The 21,230-nt window shown below is 38.5% G+C and overlaps 1 protein-coding gene across 3 annotated transcripts in view; it reads right to left on the minus strand.

Annotated features, from left to right (window-relative positions):
* Positions 1-20,932, minus strand: part of ncalda (neurocalcin delta a) — a 39,130-nt gene extending 18,198 nt beyond the window's left edge. The window contains exons 1-2 of one of the 3 annotated variants that reach the window (XM_017700439.2): positions 20,799-20,932; positions 7,248-7,315 (exon numbers count right to left, since the gene is read on the minus strand). The gene's annotated coding sequence lies outside the window, so the exon portion shown is untranslated. Of the gene's footprint in view, positions 1-991; positions 1,201-7,247; positions 7,316-20,773 lie in introns of those variants that run through there. The other 2 variants (XM_017700438.2, XM_017700440.2) reach the window with 2 other exon arrangements.
* Between the last annotated feature and the right edge of the window lie 298 nt (positions 20,933-21,230).

Here is a 21,230-nt window from a genome sequence, read left to right on the forward strand (position 1 = left end):
TCAATGCTAGAAAATTGGAAAATAGAAGGAAAGTCATTTGGGAAAATAAATGGCAAGATATCAGTGCAGGCACATCTGTGGGGGGGGCGCGGCGACAAAACAAAACAACAAAAAAAAAAAAAAACAACACGCACGCACACACGCACGCGCACACACACACACACACACACACACACACACACACACCTACCTCTGTTACAAGAACATGGCTTAAACAGATGAGGAGTGGGAGAAAGGAAATAGGTGAAAGAGTGGGAGGAGAAATGAAATTGGAAGAGCTGAGAGAAAGTGAAAAGCTGGAAGATTTAACCAAGATTACAAGCCAAATTCATTTTCTCTCTGCATCTTTCTTTTGCACAATGTGCTTTCTCCGTGGAGCTTTATGATGCTTAACTACGACTGGTGGCCTTTTTGGAGTGACATTAGAAAGACATATTGCATTATCAAATGTCAATACACCCAAAACACATGTACATACCCCAACCCTTACTCTATTTCGTACCACATCTTCCCCAGCCCCAGACATGCATACACATAGTCACACAGGCTCACACTACAAGCTCTTGAAGCCTCAGCATCAACATTAGCAGACATTCCAGCGCAGCTCTCTAGGGGACGTAATGCCCTCATATCCTGTCTATACTTCAAACATATCAGTGTGGGGGTGGCCAAAGTGAGAAACAGGGAGTTCGAAAAAAAAAATGGATGGGGCTGAAAGGCTTGGAGGAGAAGAACAGAGAATGTGTCGCTGTAATAGACTAGCATGGTGGTTGGGAGCCAAATCAGTGAATGTCTGAAAGAAAAATTTGTATGTGTGAGACTGAGACATATAGACAGATATTTAAAGAGAAAGCTGATCCATTTCCCTTCTACTGCTGAGTCTAAAAAACAGCATGCAAGACAAAGAGACACAAAGTGCTATGTACAAAAGCACCTGTTACAATTAATCATGAAAACCTCAGACAATCCCACAGAAGAGGAAAATACATACCTCTTCTTTCTTAGGCAAAACAATCCCTTAACAGTCCATAACCTGGTAGTTTCCTTACTGAGTCTCAAACAATGGCAGTAACAGGCAGTAAAACGAAACCAGTAAGACTGAGAAGGTAACAAGCATCTGAGACCAGCCTTGTCAACTCAATAACTCCAAGATTCTTCGAAGCCCAACACAGCCAAACGAAAAAGCAAACTCGGACAGAGGTCCTCCCCTTTTGACGTCAGCAGCAAGTCACATGATCACATGAAAAGCAGAAGTGAGCCTTCGTTGCTCTGGCAACAGGCACACGACTGTGCAGTGATTTCAATAGGTCATCTATCAGAGGCTATGCTGAGAAGACTCAGAGAGGGAGAGAGACACTACGAGAGAGAGAGCAAGAAACCGAAAGAGAAAAAGAAAGACGGGGTGTGATATTGACTAACCTTTTAAAATACTGACTGGTCATTGTAGCACTCTAAACTGAGCATTTTTTTTAATCTATCTGACTACATCAGTTACTCCATTTTTGGAGGTGCTCAGGGGCACACTGCAGCAGGCAAGAGGGAATAAGTATTTGACCTCTTGCATTAATGGAAAAACTGTATAAATATAGTACGAAAGCAATCAGAGCCACATCTTTAAAAATGTGTTGTCTTTAGGAACTAGGACCAGATTAGTCATGACCACTAGAACAAAATAGAAAGAAAAATTCATCTTAACTTTATAAGCAGAATTAGGAGTCATAAGTCAATAAACAAAATCAAAAAGAAGCCTGCCTCAAACTTAAGACTCAAACTGAAAAACAAGAATAAGAACAAATTAAACAATAAAATAAGACACCGATCTGCACTTTTTGCCTTTTTCAAGTTTTCCCACTAGTGGTTACTTGTTAAACTTAATTATTCCTATATTTGCTTATCATGCTACAAGTTTTTGTTTATTTCAGAAAAATATTCTGTGCTAATCACAGGCATATGCTATGACTGCTGGTGCTGATGCACAACAGGCCTTACAGAGGTCAGCTATGTTCTTTGGATTCCATCACAATGGTCTGGAGGCCTTTCTGGCTCTCTGGGTCACCCATTCTGGGTTAACCATCCTCGTGGCCCTTAGAGCGTGGAAAACCTTGCTTCTATATAAGGGGCCTGATTTGAATACCATCTGGTGGCCTGCTGAATAGAAAGGACAAGGGAACCAGAGAAAGGAGGGGTGCTGATGGAAGAAGGGCAGAAATAAGTTCTAAGTGGCATGGACAGCGGCAGGTAAACCCCAAAGAGTTCAGCCTCAAAGAAGGAGACCCTGAGAGAGAAAAAAAATGGCGGATGTTTGTTTAAGCCCATACAAGAATAAATTAGTCAAAGACCAAAAGGGAAAAGGGACTCTGGAGCGCTTGGGTAGAGCACACAAGAAAATAAAAAATAAAAAAAAACCCTAGAAGATTCAACAGCAGGATGGTGAGGGTGAATTATTTACACTTACAGCATAGTGTAAAGATTAAAATGGATATGCCACAGACAGCACAGAATTCCTTAGCTGGTACAAAAAAAAAAACAAAAAAACACAAACACTGTATGCACCTTAATAAGCAAAGGTCAAAAGCAATCTGGTCTTTCAGGATCCTTCTGTTAGCACAACAAAGAACACACAGAGTCAGATACTCAAAATATTATTTCTGCTTAGAAATAACTGGATAAACACAATGCACACCTATAAACCAATAAACTAAAACACAAAGGCCAGGCTGTCCAATAAATGAGCAAAAAAAAAAATAATACATCTTACTTCCAACCTTTAAAACTTAAAGGGGAAAACCATCAGTTGTGTATAAACTACAGTGTTATATATACACTCATTTAATTCAACTCCAGCTGGACACTAAAGAACATTGCAAGAGTGAATTTAACACTGGGGAGATTGTTGTATATTCAAAATCTAACTAGTCAAGTAAGAAATCTTAAATTTGAAGATGTCAATTAGGTCTCACTATGGACCATAATAATCATAATGCATTTGTTACTTCATGTAAAATGTGTTTTTTTTTAGCATTTTTCCTACAGAAGCCTATTTTTCTTGCAAATGTAAAAATAGCATAGTTTAATTAGGACACATGAAAAAACAAACTAAACAAAAACTAGCAGAATAAATGAGGTCTTCCAAACATTCATCATTTCATATACTGGCAACCAACGTTAACAGTAACTAGCTGCATTTAATTACGAGCAGCAGGATTTTAGACCACCATGCTACTCCTTTTAAAAAAAGGAAAAAAAGCATTGTTTCATACAAATTGAACTACATACTTCAACACTTTACAAGGTCAAACAAGAGTCAAAGTTTCTTTTACTCAGTTTTACAAAGAGGGAAAAGAGGAAACATTATTAGAACTGAGCTACAGTATATGGACAGCCAGTTGGTCAGCAAAGTATGCAACATGTATACCAGTGACCAGGCAGCAGCTCTCCTATGTCTCAGCAAACCTCCACACCAAGGTTATTGCACTTGTTGTGCAGCATGAGATAAATGTTCCACCAGCACAATAATCTCCAGTTGACATCATGCTGAGCTACGCTAATCACAAAAAAGGTCTAGACAAAAGGGGTTTTTAACATGCAAAACACATAGCAAACATTAAAAGACAAACATTAAAACCATCTGTATGCAACTGTATGCAAGTCAGAAACCAGATTAATAGCATCCATAACACACAAGTGATGTATAAGATTAAAAAAAAACAACAAACAATTCTGCTGAACTTCACTGCCCAAGTCTTGACTTGCCCATTATAAGTCAGCTTCAAGATAAATAGTGTTTCAAAGAAATGACTAGCTACATCATCTAACATTCAGCATACAATGTGCTAACAATGAAGTGAAAAGTAATCTGAGTCACTGCAGGTCTCTCAGTAATGCTTCAGTAACTGGAAAAGAGAGATGTCAAGGACAGCTGAATTTGTAGCCATCCCTCATGATAAACTGTGTCTGTGAACGCAATCTCAAATTCCACATATCAGTCACTGGACTCCTGACAAAGCTGGAAAGAATGGTAATCTTGAAGGGGTTTTAATGTACATGCTTTTGAATAGAGAAGCAATAAATAATCCATTTTCTTTTTCAAACTCTGTTACCTAGTTTTTTTTTCCCACATACTTTTTTTCCCCCACACACTTCTAAAGTAAGACATGGCACAAAACTTCTCATTTTTTCATTGGACATAGAAAAAAAGACAACAAAAGAGCTTAGAAACTCTCATGTACTGTTAATGTGGTGTCACAATATACTCCAACATCTATACCTTCATCTTAGTCACTAAGAATAATGTATCATGTCAATTTTCATTAACATTGCAAAATTATCACTGTTCAAACTATGTCACATAAAACAGAGATCACATTAAGCTAGAACCAAAAGTTACATCCCTGGAGTGGAACATTTGGAACATTTGTAGGAATTCAAATTTCAGGTACTCTGACAAAATATGCATTTGTAAGAACCTCATAAATGCTGCACCCCTGGAGCAAAGGGCATCCAAAGCTGGAACACGGAGAGGCCCAACTGCACCTCCGCAGTCACTACGGACAGCATCAGGAACGCTGGGAACGCAATGAGACTCGCGCAGAGGTGGCTCATTTTGGCTATATTTAATACAGCAAATGCATTTGCACTAAAAAGATCATGCACACTGGAGTGTCAAGTAGTGCTTGCTTATGAGAGTGTCGCACACATGGCCTTTAAAAACATCAACAGAGACATGGAATGACAACTGTTGTTGTACCAACAGGGTAGGGCGAGTCATGCAGGTCGCACCACAGGCATGCTGCTACCTGCAGAGATGACTTATGGGAAACCTGCATCTGCTTAATCAAATGACACACAGCATTTGGTAAACAGAGAAAATTTCTTCCAGGAATGACTCAGCATTCATCTTATATCTTGAACGTGTAAGACAGGTCCACTATGCCTTGGATGCTCTGCTGACATCACAACAGGAAACCCTACAACAAAACCTACATTAAGAAATACTTTTAGGGTTCATTTATGGTTAAACTTGCACAGGGCATTATGTCATGATGTCTCCCCTCCACAGGAAACAGTACCACAGCATTCCTGTCAAGGCTAACAGCAGAATGCTGGAAACCTTTACTGATTCATACATAGTTCTTATAAGGATGTTGAATTTTGTGAGATACTTGCAGGGATCCAGACAATCCCATGAACCTCATTCAAGTCTGAGAACAGTTGACTTATACTGTGCTCAAACCTGAACACTAGGCTTATAACAATTATTACATAATTCCCTGATCACAACTATTTGAACTGAAACCAATTATTTTTAGTGAGGAAACTACAGGCAAATAAAAAAAAAACTACAATGTATTTACTGAGACATCAAGGGCTGTAGAAACTTCCTTTTTGTCTTAACTTAAGATCTGACAGGTCAAGATATAATTTTTCACAAATCGTAATGCAGATGCCAATCTTCTCACAGCACGATAACCTACTCAGTTGAAAGTGACAATCAACTGTCATGACTGTTACCTAGCAACCACTCATAAGTGCCCAGCTGAAACATAAATACGTCATCAAATAATCAAGTTAGTTAGCCAGACCGTTAATGTTAGCTACCGTCATTGATGTAAAAAGGTCAAACAGAACTAAAGTGTGATAAACTGGAAGTTAAGAATTTTGTGACTGCGCTTTATGCTGTTTATCACCATTCTCCAGTTTGAGAGAATCATTTCAGATTCTCAAATGCTTTAGCTGACCATCCTGTTATTCCTCTTAATAACAAGCCACATGTCCAGCTCTGTATCATCATTATTCACTACAATCACTGTAATATTTTATCTGCCGAGTTTTCATCAACATTAACATACAAAGGTAATAAGACAGTAAGATGGACATTGTGTCTGCAATGTCTGAGGCTTTTAAAATGCTATTATGAAAAAATCCTCAGAAGTCAAAATACACTTAAAATGTGTACATCACTATGCTAGTTGTAATGAACTCTGCTGCCTCTTACTGCATAAAATGATAGAAGTTAAGACACATCTGGAGTTGTCAAAGTTAGGACAGAATTTAGAAAACTTTATCTAGTTAGAAGGCTTCTACTTTTATACTAATACTTTTTTCAGCCTTAATCAGTCTGTACTTTCATTGTTGCATACAATAACCAAAAATGAGATTTAAATTAATTGCAATTATTTACATGAAAATCAATCATCTGCTAAAATTCACAACTGCGACAGGCCTACTGAATATAAATTCCCTAAAACATTTTTTTTTAATCATCATATGGGACACAACATGACAGACTCCTCAACTGGTGGTGGAGCATTTGTCCACTTCAAAATTTTTGTTTACACCAAAATTTGCCCTTTACTGAGAGCCTTAAAAGGTGTCATACCATCAAAGAGGACTTCACTGTTTATGAAATTCTGCTGCGGCTTAATGGTGTAAAGCTGGTGGAATATCTTCTACATTTCCACTCTCAAAGGCAAAAGGCAAAGCACCAGTACACTTAGTTTAAAAAAAAACGTACTCAATTGAAATAAAGCTATGCTCGGCTAAGTAGGTTAAGAAGCACTATTGGCCAGAATCCTGACAAAGATATCAGCACAAGTGAAGGCAACACCCTGGTGTCTCCATTAGGTGGTTATTTAGGGCCATCTTAATCCAGCCCTGGATACTGTGTGAAGACGGTGGATTCCCTGTCCCTATATGGAATGATGGTGATTAGGGCGCATTTCAGCAATTTATTCATAGCTGAAACTAATATCATTATCACTCCTTTGATAGCACTGGAGTGCACATGCTGGGGAAGAGGTTTGAAATAAGGGCACAAAAAGAGGAAATGTGGAACCCTAACATACAACCGAATGATCAGGGTTGGAGTGTATCTCAGAGCATGGGAATCTCCCTCTCCCACACAACCAGTGAGTCATGGGAAAAAGAGCAGGCATTACAGCTAGAGCTTTGCTCCAGAGTCACAGGGCAGGTCACACAGCACCACAAAATGGAAAATAAATTGGTCTAATGGAGGATTCCATGTTATCCACTTCCAATGCACTCTGACTACTAGTTATAAACCTTCGCACTGTCAAAGGATACTGTAAAAGGTTACAAAACGTTGATGAATAAGTACAATGAAAAGCAAATCATTATACAAAACACAGTGTGGGAAGAAGCTAGCACAAACATTGGTGTTAAAGAGGAACAAAAATCTAAACAAACACAAATAAATATACACACACAAATCCACACTCAGTACTCACAGATAGAGCTGGCAGGACTTCCTCAATCTTCCCCACTGTTCTGAGAGAAATGCCCCGAGCCAGCCAATCTGCAGTGAAAAACCATCAGCCTGTTAGTTTGAGCCCAACACTTGTGTTTATTTTAAGCCTTTGGCCTTACTGCGATGCCACAAGACCAGTGGCTAATTGAACCAGCAAGTTCAAACACAGACTAGATATAACAGTGTTTACCAAATTTAGGCCTATGCATAACTGAACCAGACCAGGCTCCACCTCATAAAAAAAAGTTTTCAGGACCACCTAGTGGGCTGGCTTAGAAGAGCCAGTTTCACTCACTGACTGAGCGACGACTTTGTTGAAACACGCATATGTCACAAGTGGCCCTCAGTAGGTGGCTGTAATGTAACGCACCCCAAGTTAGCCTGTCAACAGCCTGTCAACTCTCTGTTTATCCTAAACAGAGAGTTCTAGTGGCTCCTTCTCAGCTGTTTTTTCGGCCGATTGAGCATGTTAAATTGGCATTAGCTGAGAGCAAGCAGCAGGAAACAAACAAAAAAACAAAAACACAAATTGTAGCCAACTTTAAGTGCAGAACAGAAAACTTTTAACACTTATCACTATGGATAAGCACTTGTTACTGTAACATTTACATCTGTACATGCAAGGTATGTGTCTCAAAAAGAAAAATACTTTTTTCAAATTTTGATCTAAAACAGTGCAAGACAAGTTAATTAAACTAAGCAATAGAGAAGTAAAAACGGAGAGTGGCTCGTTATTCATCATTTTAGTGAACTAGTGGTAGTTAATACTGCATTCCCTGTTTAAACAGTCTTTTAAATAGTCTTTTTTTCCCCAGCCTGCAGCCAGCTAACAGTGTTTACTTTAATTTTCTTGAACTGTATTTCACTTATGAGATACTTTTTGCATGATGTGAGAGTGGCTATTTAAGATTGGGACAGATTTGTTTGGGGTAAACATAATGCAAGTGTAAAGTAATGACAATTGTGAGATTACTTTTTCCTGGAAGGAACAAGTAAAGAGATCTCAGCACAGTTTGAGAGAAGTAGTAACTTACAATGGAATATACATACATACACACACACACACACACACACATATACACATATACATATATATATATATATATATATATATATATATATATATATATATATATATATATATATAAAAAAACACCAGGCAGTGATAGGTCAGCTTCCTTATTTGGAGCATAACCATAGTTTGGTGTTATTGGAGCAGATCATGTGTCTAGCTAAGGGCTTATTCTTGACCATATGTTTGTGAACTGGTTAACTTTCCTATGTTTGTATATTGCTGCACTTAAATTGGCTTGACTGTAAAAATGCACATACTGTTACAGGCTTTATACCATTAATACAGAGTCTATCAATTTGGGGCTTCCGTTATATATTGACAACTGTCTCCCTCACTTTTAAAATGGTTGCTTTTCCACTGACGTTACTTATCAAAAGTTGCAAAGGAGACATAAACTGCACATATGGATACATCTTTTTGGTAAAATCAACCACTTTTTCGGTCCACAAGACAGTGAAACAATCACATTAACCTCTGTGCCTGAAGTGTCAGAATATAACAGCTGTACCATTTAAGCTGTAACAGGAAAATGTGAAAAGTGGCTGGTGAACAAGAAGCAGACTTTTGCTTTGCTGATAGCAAAGCCAATGTTAAATCGGCTCAATCGGAAAAATGCACGATTAAAATATTACGCTTGACAAAGTTACCTTTCAATTCTGAGTGAGTCAAGAAAATGAAACAATCCATCACCTACTTTTTGCTCAAAGACCTGCGTCCATACAACGTTGTGAGAAACAATGATTTTGCTACATGCTCAAGACACTGGTACCCAGGTAATGTGACTACTTTTTTTCCATGGACAGAGCCGTATTTAAGCTTTAACAGAGAAGTGAAGCTTGAAGTTGAGGACTATGAGTTCAACAGAAGGGACTACATTAATTTGCAATGCATGCATGTTGAGGGCAGTGGATTCCTACGTTACTATAAGGCACAATATCTCACAGAGTAGTGGTAAATGCTGTCTCATGTTCTCCAAACTAGAGCAGTACACGAAAGTTCCACTGGGGTAAACATTGCAGACCTTCTGTAAAATGTGGCGAATTGGAGAAAAAACCTGATGGTTGTATCTGCAGTTGAAAGGGGCAATAAATTGTAACATATTGCAATATATGTTATAGCAATACTGAGCATATCACAATATTTTTAACAATCGCAATAATATTGTATCGTGACTTAAGTGTTTATATGAACTTAATTGTTATATTATCGTATTGTGGGGCCTGAGGGGCCTGTGTGTGTGGGTGGGTGGGTGTGGAGTTTTTTGGCAGTGTTGCAGACATCAAATTCTAAATATGTTTAAAAACAAAAATACAATCCAGTTGGTCAGCTCAAACATCGAAAGTAATTTATTTTGATCAGTTAATTAAAGGTTTAAGCGTATTAACAAATCACACATTGTTTTCTTCTTTTTACATTTGGTTTTAGTCAGTCTATTCAACAAAGGCTATGGTCAACATAATTTATAACTATCAATAAGTTAAAGCCCTCCTATTAATTTATGGAAAAATATGTTTTTAAAAAAAATCATATATAGCATTCATTACTACTGGTACCTTTTCCATGCGTTTAACATTCAGCCATGTGGTTAAGAGCATTTTGGCAGTGAAATAATGAACTAAAGAAATGCTGATCTTTCAAGTCACAACTCACTGTGAAGTGGAATGGCCACATAACTGGTGCCAGATCACAATTGCATATACATAGCCACTTTTATTTTGTAGTGGAACCTCAGGTTTCTACATTTCTGATATTTTCTGCACTCTTTTAAACACATTAAATTAATAAAAGCACAGCACACATGGTGGACAGCCAGGCACTGGGTTTAGAGACTATTTAAAAAATGAAAACACAGAGCCAGCCTATTAACAAGGTAGCCATAAAGTTAACCCTTCGGTTTGAGGTACAACACAGCACACAGAGTTTTACTGGATGCTATAAAATACTTCAGTTACACAAAGATAAACCTTGCCTTCTAAGTAGTGTTTAAAAATAGCCTGGTAGAATGTTATGCATCCAGAAAGAACATTACTGGTTTTACCTACATCATCTAGCACCCCCCCCGCACTCCTAAATGATGTTTAATTCACTTTCAACATAAATGCATTGCACATACCATTAAATACTCACACGCTATGAGAATTAAATAGGGCAGATTTACTACCCCACAACATCACTTTAATCTCTGCTTTCAAAGATAGTAGATCACTGTATAATAATAATAATACAGGGCATCATTGTGAAACAGAATAACAAATAAAAAGATAAAGCTAATTAACAAAAAAATTGAAAAATAAATAAATAAATAAATGCATGATTTAAAATTTTAAATCATAAAGTCAAAGCATTTGGGAGAAGAGGTAATACAAACCTAAGAGCAGAGACTGCCAGTACATAGCATTAACACCTTATTGAATGCCAGTGTGCTCAGTTGTGGAAGCAGAAATAGTTCTGTCTTGCCAGAACATAAACAGAGCTCATGTACTCCAATTAATGCTGATATACTACATTCCATCACCAATTAAAACAACCCTGTTTCATTTATGTCCCGTGGCAGCTTCTGGCAAGAAGTCTTCCAAATGGCATAGCAGGCTTTAAATTAGCCTGAAAAGCTTATACTTTTTCCAATGTAAAAAAACAGCTTCTTGTTCCACAAAAATAGGAAAAAAGACCATGCAGTGCTGTCCAATTAATCAGATTTCATCATCATTGCATTGAGTTTGCATGACAAACACTGTGACAACGGAACAGATGAAATTACAGTACATGCACGTGGCACCAGAGTGACATCACAAGGGAAGAGTGAATGGAGTGTCAGGAGTTGTGTCTAACAAGCTTGCATGAATGAAAACAGAATCCTGTCCTCCCACATTCATTTCAAGTGTCAAAACCTGGAAGAGACAAAAGTACTAAAAGAAAAAATTTCAGACTAGTGATTTAGTGATCACACCAAGCCTACTGACATGAAAATGTATATGTTAGGAATGCACTGATACAGGAATTTTGGGCTAGTGCCAACATCCATTTTTTTTATGTACATGGCTGCCAAAAACAAACAATTCCAAAATGTATTATATTCTATAGATGCCACACTGCTTCTATGTTGCATATAGGACACAGTGCTACCATGCTCACACAAGCTGTGTGAATGCTGTAACCTGATGTTACATGGCAAAATGAAAAAATTGAATATCCAAAATTGTTCATGCACATTGCACTTTAGGTCCAAATAGTGCAGCTATGAAAACATCCATTACTCTCTGAAAAAAAACACAAGTGATGTCCATTTTACTTGTTCATGTAATCAAGATGAAGCAAACAGCAACACTTAAGTGGTACTTAACTGCTTTTACCTATCGAAACACAGAGGTCGAATGCACTCATCATCAACCACACAAAGTAAAAATAAAGATTGAGACCAGCAGCATGTCCCTGTCTTAATTTACTGGGCACCTGTCATAGCAATGTGGGTGTTGGCTAAAATGCACACAGTACAGTATGTAGTTGCAGAGATGCTAGCAGGTGTGTATTTGTGTGTGGGGGGAGCTGCACGCCTACAAATGCTTTAGTTTTTCAGTTCTCTTCCTCATGGCAGCGACAACAGTCACGATTTTCAGCCCACTCACACAGAAAAACTTCCTGTCTCATTTCAGATGGAGAGCTTAATGTGTTTACTGTAGCTGCACTGTTCTCTCTGTGGAGACTAACTGCATGCAGCATTCACACCACTCCATGAACACTGGCTGGTCACGAATCTGAAACAATGAACGACTGGATGATTCATCTCAGGACAGTGGTTACGTTCTGCCAAAAGAAGAGTGGGTGCTATCTGTTACAAATCTAGGCGACTACAGAGAGACATATTAAATACTACTTGTTAACTTCTGTTTTAGTTTTGGACCATCTTGAGTGTCCAGATTCTAGATTCCAAAGCCATCTGATACCCACGCACAATGAATATGCTTATTATGGAAGAATTTAACAGAATCTTTAACAGTAACCAAATAAAGAGACTGTCTACTTCAAGCAGAATGCTGAAACATAAATCGGCCCTTTCAAAACTTTTTCTGACAAGTACCTTTGAAAGCTGTTACACTGCAAGTGTGACAAAGAAGTGTATCAGACATTTTAGTTTCTTTTAGTACATTAAAGTAGATGCTGAGCACTTTAAAGCTGAACTGCTTTTCATTCTTCTTCATTTACCTAAATGAAGTGTAGGCATTGTCTAGGCTCACTCTTTGTTCCAGACGTTCTTTATAGCAGCCATTCTTTGTAGTGCTACATTTGGGGGTTTCAGAATGGCATCTGCCTAGAATGTAAATGTGAACAAAATAACAACTTACATGGTACTCAACTTCACATCGTAATTATGACATAATTGAATGTCTTGACCAACATTTACAAAAAATAATAAAATACATAAAAAAACAATAATACTGCAAATTTGTGATGCCAAATCAGAAGTTCAGGATACACTAGACCAAAACTGAAATGACAGAAAATCCAGCATACTTGACAACAGAGCACAAAGGTAATGACTTTCTTTAAGTTATGCTGTGCACTGTGGCATTGGTATTTGTGACTTTTTTCATCATGTCAGAAACTGTGGCTACAATTGTGGCTACAGATGGTGGTAGCACGTGGATTTTCCCTTTTCGCTTCTGTTGTTCTACTGTATTCTGCACGCATATCTGCCAACCTTGGGAAAATATTATGAGTTGCACAACAGTGTGACACTTTACATGCTTTGTTCACATGCTGACATTTGTTCACATGTTTGCATGCTTTTGTGCCACTTCACTAAGCACATGACCATTTCCCCACTCACTGCCAGATCACCAAGTGTAGTTATTCAACATATAAATCAGCTATGAAGAAAACAATACAACCATATATTCCTCAGAAGACATATTTACTCTTAGGAATAGACAGCCATTTGTGGCCATTTATGAACAATCTAACGTCAGTTCAGGCTGAATACCTGGTTTCTGACTTGCAGGGGAGTCTTTTTACACTTTTACCTCTCAAATTTTGGAACTTCAACCATGTTTTAACACAGACACTTCCATCATACAGATAACTGAAAAATCACAACTGTTTCTTTCTCTCCCTTTCAGTGTCCTCCTCATCTGGTGTCATGTTTATTCTGATTGTAAGGCATAAGAAGTTTGTCGTTCACGGCTCCAAAAAAAAAAAAAAAAAAAATCAACATCCAGTTTATTTCAGTGCTGTGGCCGATGGCAAAAGTTGGGAAAACTAAACTCTTGATGGAGCGCTCTGCTCATTGCTGCGGTTTGTGGACCAAAGTTCACTCCTCTGCCCCACTGTGCTCTGACCAGCACCTTGGAGTGAATCACAACGATAATATAGATATTAGATAGTTTTTGTAAAACATTTTTAGGTAAGCCTTAATACAAAAATGTCATCATTCTCTCCATCAGTATTTATTTATTTATGTATCCATTGTTCCTGTAGTTTTTAGAAGAAATTTCAAGGTCAACATTGACCAAAACATCTGTTGTACATCCAGTGTGCTTTGTCAATATCATCATGTTGCTTGTATTGTGATAAGTATAACTTTGTAAAGTTGCAAACAATATCCAGCCCTCCCAACAGAGGTTAGCAAATAAGCTAACATTGTGATGGCAAGCAATCCACCAGACAGGACTTCAACCTGCAGTCGTGGCGTGAACATAACGATCACAATGTCAACATGCAGCATTATATTGCAGGCTTGGGCGGTATCTATTTTTTCTTACCTTCCTAACAGTGGAATACTTTTGCAGACTCATCTAGCGTTATTTGGAAATACAAAAACAGTTCACTTTACATGACTACGAAATAAGTGAACTCAGCATGTGATATTCTAACTGTTATTCAATAAAAGGTCAAACCATCTATCAAACTGATGTATGTTAAATAGTGCTATTAATAAGTGAAAGGTGCTGGTTACTTAATTTCACTAGCATGCTAACAGCTCTGTCCACCACAGAGCCTATTTGATTCTGCCTAACTGAAAGCAACGACGAAGCAAGTTTACATGATTAAAAATAATCACTTATATCTGTGAGAGTGAAACTAAGCAACCCCTGAAAGGACAGAGAGGTGAAATTAAACCTCTTCTGTGGTGATGGGATCTTTAGCCTTAACCTTAACATTAGCTTAGCGAGCAGCTACAAACCCAAACAGTGCCACCATCACAAAGTGCAGGCTTGATTCTGTAAATGAGCACTCTGCTGACACAATTTTAAATGACAAAAATGTCTGAGAAAGTAAAAGTAGTGTGTCTAATCTAACATGTTCTGGAGTGTGTGCAGTTCTGAGGTATGCAGCTCTTTTCTTTCTAGCTGCTATTATGCTCAGTTATTCTGTGGCTTTTTTCTGGCTCTTATCAGCGCCGCCGAGCGGTGAGCTCCCACACCACCAGTCAGTGAGCTCTCTAAAATTAAATGGGTGGAATGTGTTTATTATTTGTTCAGACATGGATCAAAAACTTGACACATCATTTGTAAAGATCGTCAACATTTTTCACATCCTGTCATACCTCCCAACCCTAGCACACACCACCTTTTACATTCCAAGTGACTCAACAACTCATGATCTATATTCTGGAGAACATTTTTATTAGTAGTAGTAGCAATAGTGTTTTATTTTTCCCCAATTTTCTCCTAAATTTAACCATATCCAATTGTACCCACTAGTTAGGACTCCCCCAATCACACAATATCAGCGCTAAGAGGGTGAAAGCTAGCACAGGCTTCCTCTGTGACTTCCAATGCAATGCCACTGGACAGCTGAATGCATTTGGACGAAAGAGCTAACTACCAGCTAACAGATTATGTCAGCTACCTGTTACCTGCACTGGCTACCATTGTGCTGAGTGATGCAGGGAGACTGGGGACCATCCTACCCAATTGTGCTCGCTTGGACTCCCAGCCGTGGATGGCTGTAGCATCACCAGTGATCGAACTTGCATTTTCCTGATGATGGGGCCAATACTTCGATTGGTGCACCACTCGGGAGCCCAATGGATAAAATTTTAATTTAAACATTTATAAGCAGGATTCTACACCGTCTTTCCAAGTTCTCTCAGTCATGGCATTTTGGCACTGCCCAAATGCTCTGGAGAGATTACGCTGATTCACTGGGGGCACTACAGCCCTCACATCAGCGGTTGTGTTCAGCAAAGCCTGCATGTTGTGCATTTTTTGGGTTCACTGCTTCCTCTCCTTCATTCCTCTCTACAATAGCAAGCTATTTAAGCCAAACAGAGTAATGATGGCAGGTGAGTTAAGGTGCGAGCATACAGAGAAAAAAAAACGGCATGATTGAATAGCAATGATTGGTTTATGATTAGCACGACCTGGCAGTAGTTCATACATCTCTCATTCTGTATATCCTTAGTCCCAAACCCAAATCCATGGTTAGTTAGTGAATGCTACCTGATCCACTCATGCGCTGTAAAGCACTAAAATCAGAAGACAGTACAGAGGCATACAAAAATTTGGGCACCCCTATCTTAACTACATATTTTGTATTAAAGGGAAAAGAAATAAACATAACATTCGCTGCATGATAAACAAACTATTTTTTTAACTTTAAAAAAATGGACTTAGTTAAGTAGGTCAAGAATTAAGTCATTAAGAAATATCCTCTGATGACAATTCCTGAGAGTCATAAGCTCTGACATTTCAAATCTTGTGCTAACACTTAACAACCATTGGCTCTACCAAGCAGCTGGCTGAGGATCTGAAAATGAAGATAACTCACGCCCACAAAGCAGGGGAATGCTACAAAAAGATAGAGTATGTCAAGCTTGCGATTTCCACTCTCCAATATTTAGATATAAAATGCAAAGCAAAACTTCCATATCACAACAAAGGGCCTACAGAAAGGTTAGCTGGCATAAGAGTGGCAGTAAACTTTTCTACTGTGCAGAATTCTTTTCACAAACATAATCTGCATGGATGAGTTATCAGAAGAAACCCTTACATGCAATCCCAATACAAAAGTCAATGTTTAAAGTATGCAAAACAACATTTAAATAACCTAGAATTTGTTTTGGAAACAAATGCTGTCCACTGATTAAGTAAACATTCAACTCTTTGACCACAATCACCAAAGGCATTTTTGGAGAAAAAAGAGCAGCATTTGATGAAAAGAACACCTTGCCAACACTAAAGAATGGAGGTGAATCCATTATACTTTGGGATTGTGTGGCAGCCAGTGGAACAGGAAACGTATAGATGGAAGAACAAGATGGCAATAAAATATCAGCAAATTCTTGAAGCAAATGTGAAACAGTCAGTTATGAAACTAAAGCTGAAAAGAATCTGGCTTCTGCAACAGATATGCACCAAAACATTCACTACTCACAAAAAGTTAAGGATATTTGGCTTTCGGGTGAAATTTATGGAAAATGTAAAAAGTTCATGCTACAGTGATATTATAATCATGAAAGTAGTGCATTTAAGTAGAAGCATGCAATGGTGATTTCCTCATCTCAAACTTTGTCCAGGGGTGCCCAAACTTTTGCATACAACTATCACAAGTATTTATTTAAATCATGTATAGTCTGTTTAAATCATTAGCTACAGCACATTTAGCCAACCGTATCCACTTGAGTTACCCTGAGTGAAGTAGCCAGTAGGGGTGGGCAATATAACAATATTTTATTGTTAACATGATAAATTATATCACAAACTTTTCTGAGCATATTGTAAATATTGTTAGTGTCCACAGAATACTGACAAATTACACGTTTCATTACAAAGTGGGCATAATTAGGTCTCTTTACATGGCTTTAGTGCAGTGCAGTTAGTAAAATACTCAAAATCACTGTTGTTTAGGTTTAATATTATAATAATATTTTCTATGTGACACTATATGTTCTATTTTATTAGTTTCAGCTTGTTAAATCTCAGAAAAATGAAATGTGGTGCAATATGTTTTATGGTAAAATGTCTAAGTATCATGATATGAATTTCTGACACATCGCCCATCCCGTTAATTAGCTTGCCTTTTAGCTGCGTGGTCTAATATAACATATAATCTATGAAGATGACCTATCATTATATCATTTCTTTATGGTTACCAATATTCACTTGTTTTATTTCTTTTCTTGTCAGGATGTTTTATTGAAACTGGGTGGGTTTTGCCCACAGCAGGAGTGCCTGGTGGTGCTAGGTAGTTATTGTGTTCTATGTTTATTTGTCTCTACACTTGTGACATTCTATTAGCAATTATCCTTCATATATATTTATTATAGTAGACAATAAAAAATCATTTTACAGTCATTTCAGCTATTAATGTTATGAATTTTGGCATGATATCATCCATTTTTTTGGATTTTGTTAAGGCTTCAAACCAAATGTAGTGCTCCTCAGCACAACATTCACTTAGAGTATGCCAATCAGCACCTACACAAACAACAGCTAGTCATATCAGAGGGATTATGCTGCACCACGGATAAAGCAACTGGTTATGTAAAAGGACAGGTGTGAGAATTTCTAGAAACTTTAGACTGGTATGTAGACTCTTTGCTTAAGGTACACTTGGGACAAGGCAGTAGGATCTTTTAATACCCAATATTTCCACATAATTTCCATTACTACCTTTTAGTTTCCATTATTTCTAGAGGAAAGTTTCCATCATGGCAAACATTTCCGCAATACAGCTGAGACTGCAAACCATGGAGAAGAATGGAAACAACAGTTAACACAATCTCCTATTGTTTTCGCTACATTAGGCATTTTATTGCATTTGTAATGTTTCCCACAGGTCTAAGAGTAACACTCTACTGTCTGGTGTTTTCATAACAATACAAAATATTTTTACTTTGGATGTTTTCTTAAAATTAAAATAATATATAATTGGGTTGTTTTCAACATACGCTGGTGGTGGGATAGTCTTGTCAACAAAAGAATGCATTTAGTCAACAAAATGAAACAAAGACTTCTTGAGCTGAAAGACAACGCCACGGCAAGTCATACGACTAGGTCGCAAGTTTAACCTTCCGGTCTATTGAGAAGAGAAATTAACCATGAGAGTCTACCGGTGACTGTAGTGTCATCATCCTTACATGCTCTCACTGGCTGAGCTTCAACAGTGATGGAAATTGACAGAAAGACCAGCAAGCTTAGTTAATGTGCCAGCTCTCTTGTGGCAGATAATGTGTGTTAGCACAGTCATTGCCAAAAAACAGAAAGAAAACAAGAGGAGACATCTGGCACAGAAACACACAATTGTGTGTGCTATTGCTGAGTTTGCATCAGTGTCACTAATTTCCATCTGCTGTAGATTACCAGCAATTTGTGGAGGTTGAGCTTGAAAGTGGGTCCAAATCATCCACTATAAAGAAGCCCACCTGCTAAAGCCCATCTTTGGCAAATTTTAGATCGCTTGATTTTTCTCCAGAACTTTGTGTATTTGGGTTTAATTTCACCATTTTCCTTCATCTGGATTTCTCAGCATTACTGCAGGAGCCCCAGCAAGAACAAAAAGACCATCCATAAGAGAGACAAAATTGAACTTAGGACGGTTCCATCCAATTTCCTGGAAAAAAAAATGTTTGACTAAATTTCTGTCCATAATCATACAATCTAGTGGTTCACAATCTAACAGTTCCACTGGTCCACAGCCCTGCAAATCCACAAGTACAGGCAAGATTAGTCTACCTAGGTTACTATGTGCAAACATTCACATTTAGGATTTCCCTTGATTTTCTGCAGCTATTCTATTGTCCTGACATTTTAATGCTCAACAGCTGCAAGTTAACAAGCTAGAACAGCGCATCGGCCAACTGATTCTGATGACGTCACAACTGTGCTGTCACCATTTTGGTAGGAAACATCAAGTTAATTCAGCAGTCCTGTGGTGGTTTGTAATGAGATAAACCTATAACCAGTCCAGCAAAGGCAGTAAACACATTTTTGGATAATTTATTCATTCATCTTCTAAGCTGCCTATCTTCCTGGGTTGTGGTGGGGGCAGAAAGCAGGAAACACCCTAAACACACTCCATTGCAAGATTTTTTGTTTGATAAGTTTTTAAAATTTCATTTTTAAGGCGAGTAGTGATAACAAATAAAAGCTGAAATCAAAATGGCTGAAATTTCCCACTGCGCTACTAGTGGTACATCCCAAACCACATACTAGCACATACTAAATAGTGTATAAAAATAGCACATATACCATTAGAAATGCACTTATTAGTGTAGTAGGTAAAGTGGTGTGTGGTTTGGGACATGACATTAGATCAGAACAGGTAAGTGGGCTGTTAAAATACCATTCACCATCTTATCTATGCAAAAGTTTGTTGAGTATCTTGCTTGCTATGTCTGCTGTTTGCATTGTGCTGTACTATATCTATGCCAAATTTGTTATACCTAGGTGACCTCACACTCAGACGCCTCATCAGGAGTCCCCCTAAGAGCCCTGCACTAGAAGACAGCAAAGAAAACTGATTGTGAGGAATGGTGCCCTGGAAATCTGCCTGAGCAGAGATGGGCATAATTTGGCAAATGACTGACAAGAAGGATTTGGGGATTAAAACCCTTACACAATCCCTCAACAATAGCTCGTTCAATTAAACCCTTCTAAGCTGTTTAATACTTCAAAATGCACATCGGGAAGAGCTCGCCAACAGGAAACAGCACGACAGTGACAGGCCTCTTAAGATTTGTTCTTAAAATTATTGGGGCCACTATCAACAAACAACTCAGCTAATGTGACACAGATATTTGTAACTTACAACAGCAGCCTACAATAAAGGTTAATGGTCGCTTTCATTTCTGTTCGAGTCCTAAAAATGTCCCTGAGGCGCATTAACAGCAAGGCATCGTCACATCATAGCTGCAGCTCATACAGCTGCTCTGGGAACTGGAGACCTGCAGCGAGTCACATCTATACAGAGCTGACTGGCTAGCTCTGATCTCTGAAGTTTAACTGAGAAACTCTAAAAACACTTCTCCTGAAAAACGAGCAGCGTTAGCGGTCATCAGCAGCTAGAATATCGCACGAACTGGACGTCTGGACAAAACAGCTTAAGCTGTTTCTTCGGAGACAAGAGGTTAAAAGTTTAACTGTAACGTTAGTTGTTTAATTGACGCTAGCTCTGCTGAGCCTGGCTAATTAACGCATTAAACGCATTGTGGACAAGTGAAAACAGCAATAAGGAGCACACGGAGCTGTCAAACAGTTTCTTGCGAGCTTTATCACGAGTTATTTATTTCAGTTAGCTCACTAGCCACCACGTTAAGGCAGCTAGCTGCACAAAACACACCAGCGCGTCACTACCAAGCTAGGCTAGCAACCAGCTAGCGCGTCGCCAGCTTCAGCGATGGTCTACAGTGGAGACCGAAGAACAACAACTGAAGTTGTGAGTCGCTCCGGCGAAGCTGACAGAGCTCCGTGAAAGTTTAACAGGAAACTCACCGCGGTGAACAGAGGGATAACAGACCTGGAGAATAGCGAGGCTCTCTTTCAACAGGCGAAAACGAGAGTGGACGCTGAAAAGAACTCAGCTAAAATAAGAAACTGAACCGAAAGCCTCCTTCTCTCTCCCTCTCTCTCTCTCGCTGCTGGGCACCAGAACGGCCTGATGACGTCACTCGCCGAACCATATACGCCTTCAGGCAGCTCAGCGTGGCCTTGTCTGAGAAGTGGAGGATGTTTCACAGCTTCTCTCGGGACTGTTGGATGAGTCAAGATTTGTTTAGTTTTGTTACCAACATATCTCACTTTTCACACGAGTGTGAGTTTCTCTAAAGCTTTAATCATAGTGTCACCTTTCAGTGCATCTTATGTGAGGTGAGAACGACACAAGGTGAATACAGATGGACAATTAGAGCTAATTAAGCCATGTGAGTGTAGAAGCCATTAGTTCATGGCC

The sequence above is a fragment of the Pygocentrus nattereri genome, chromosome 3, assembly GCF_015220715.1.
Source record: "Pygocentrus nattereri isolate fPygNat1 chromosome 3, fPygNat1.pri, whole genome shotgun sequence".
Taxonomy (NCBI): Eukaryota; Metazoa; Chordata; class Actinopteri; order Characiformes; family Serrasalmidae; genus Pygocentrus; species Pygocentrus nattereri.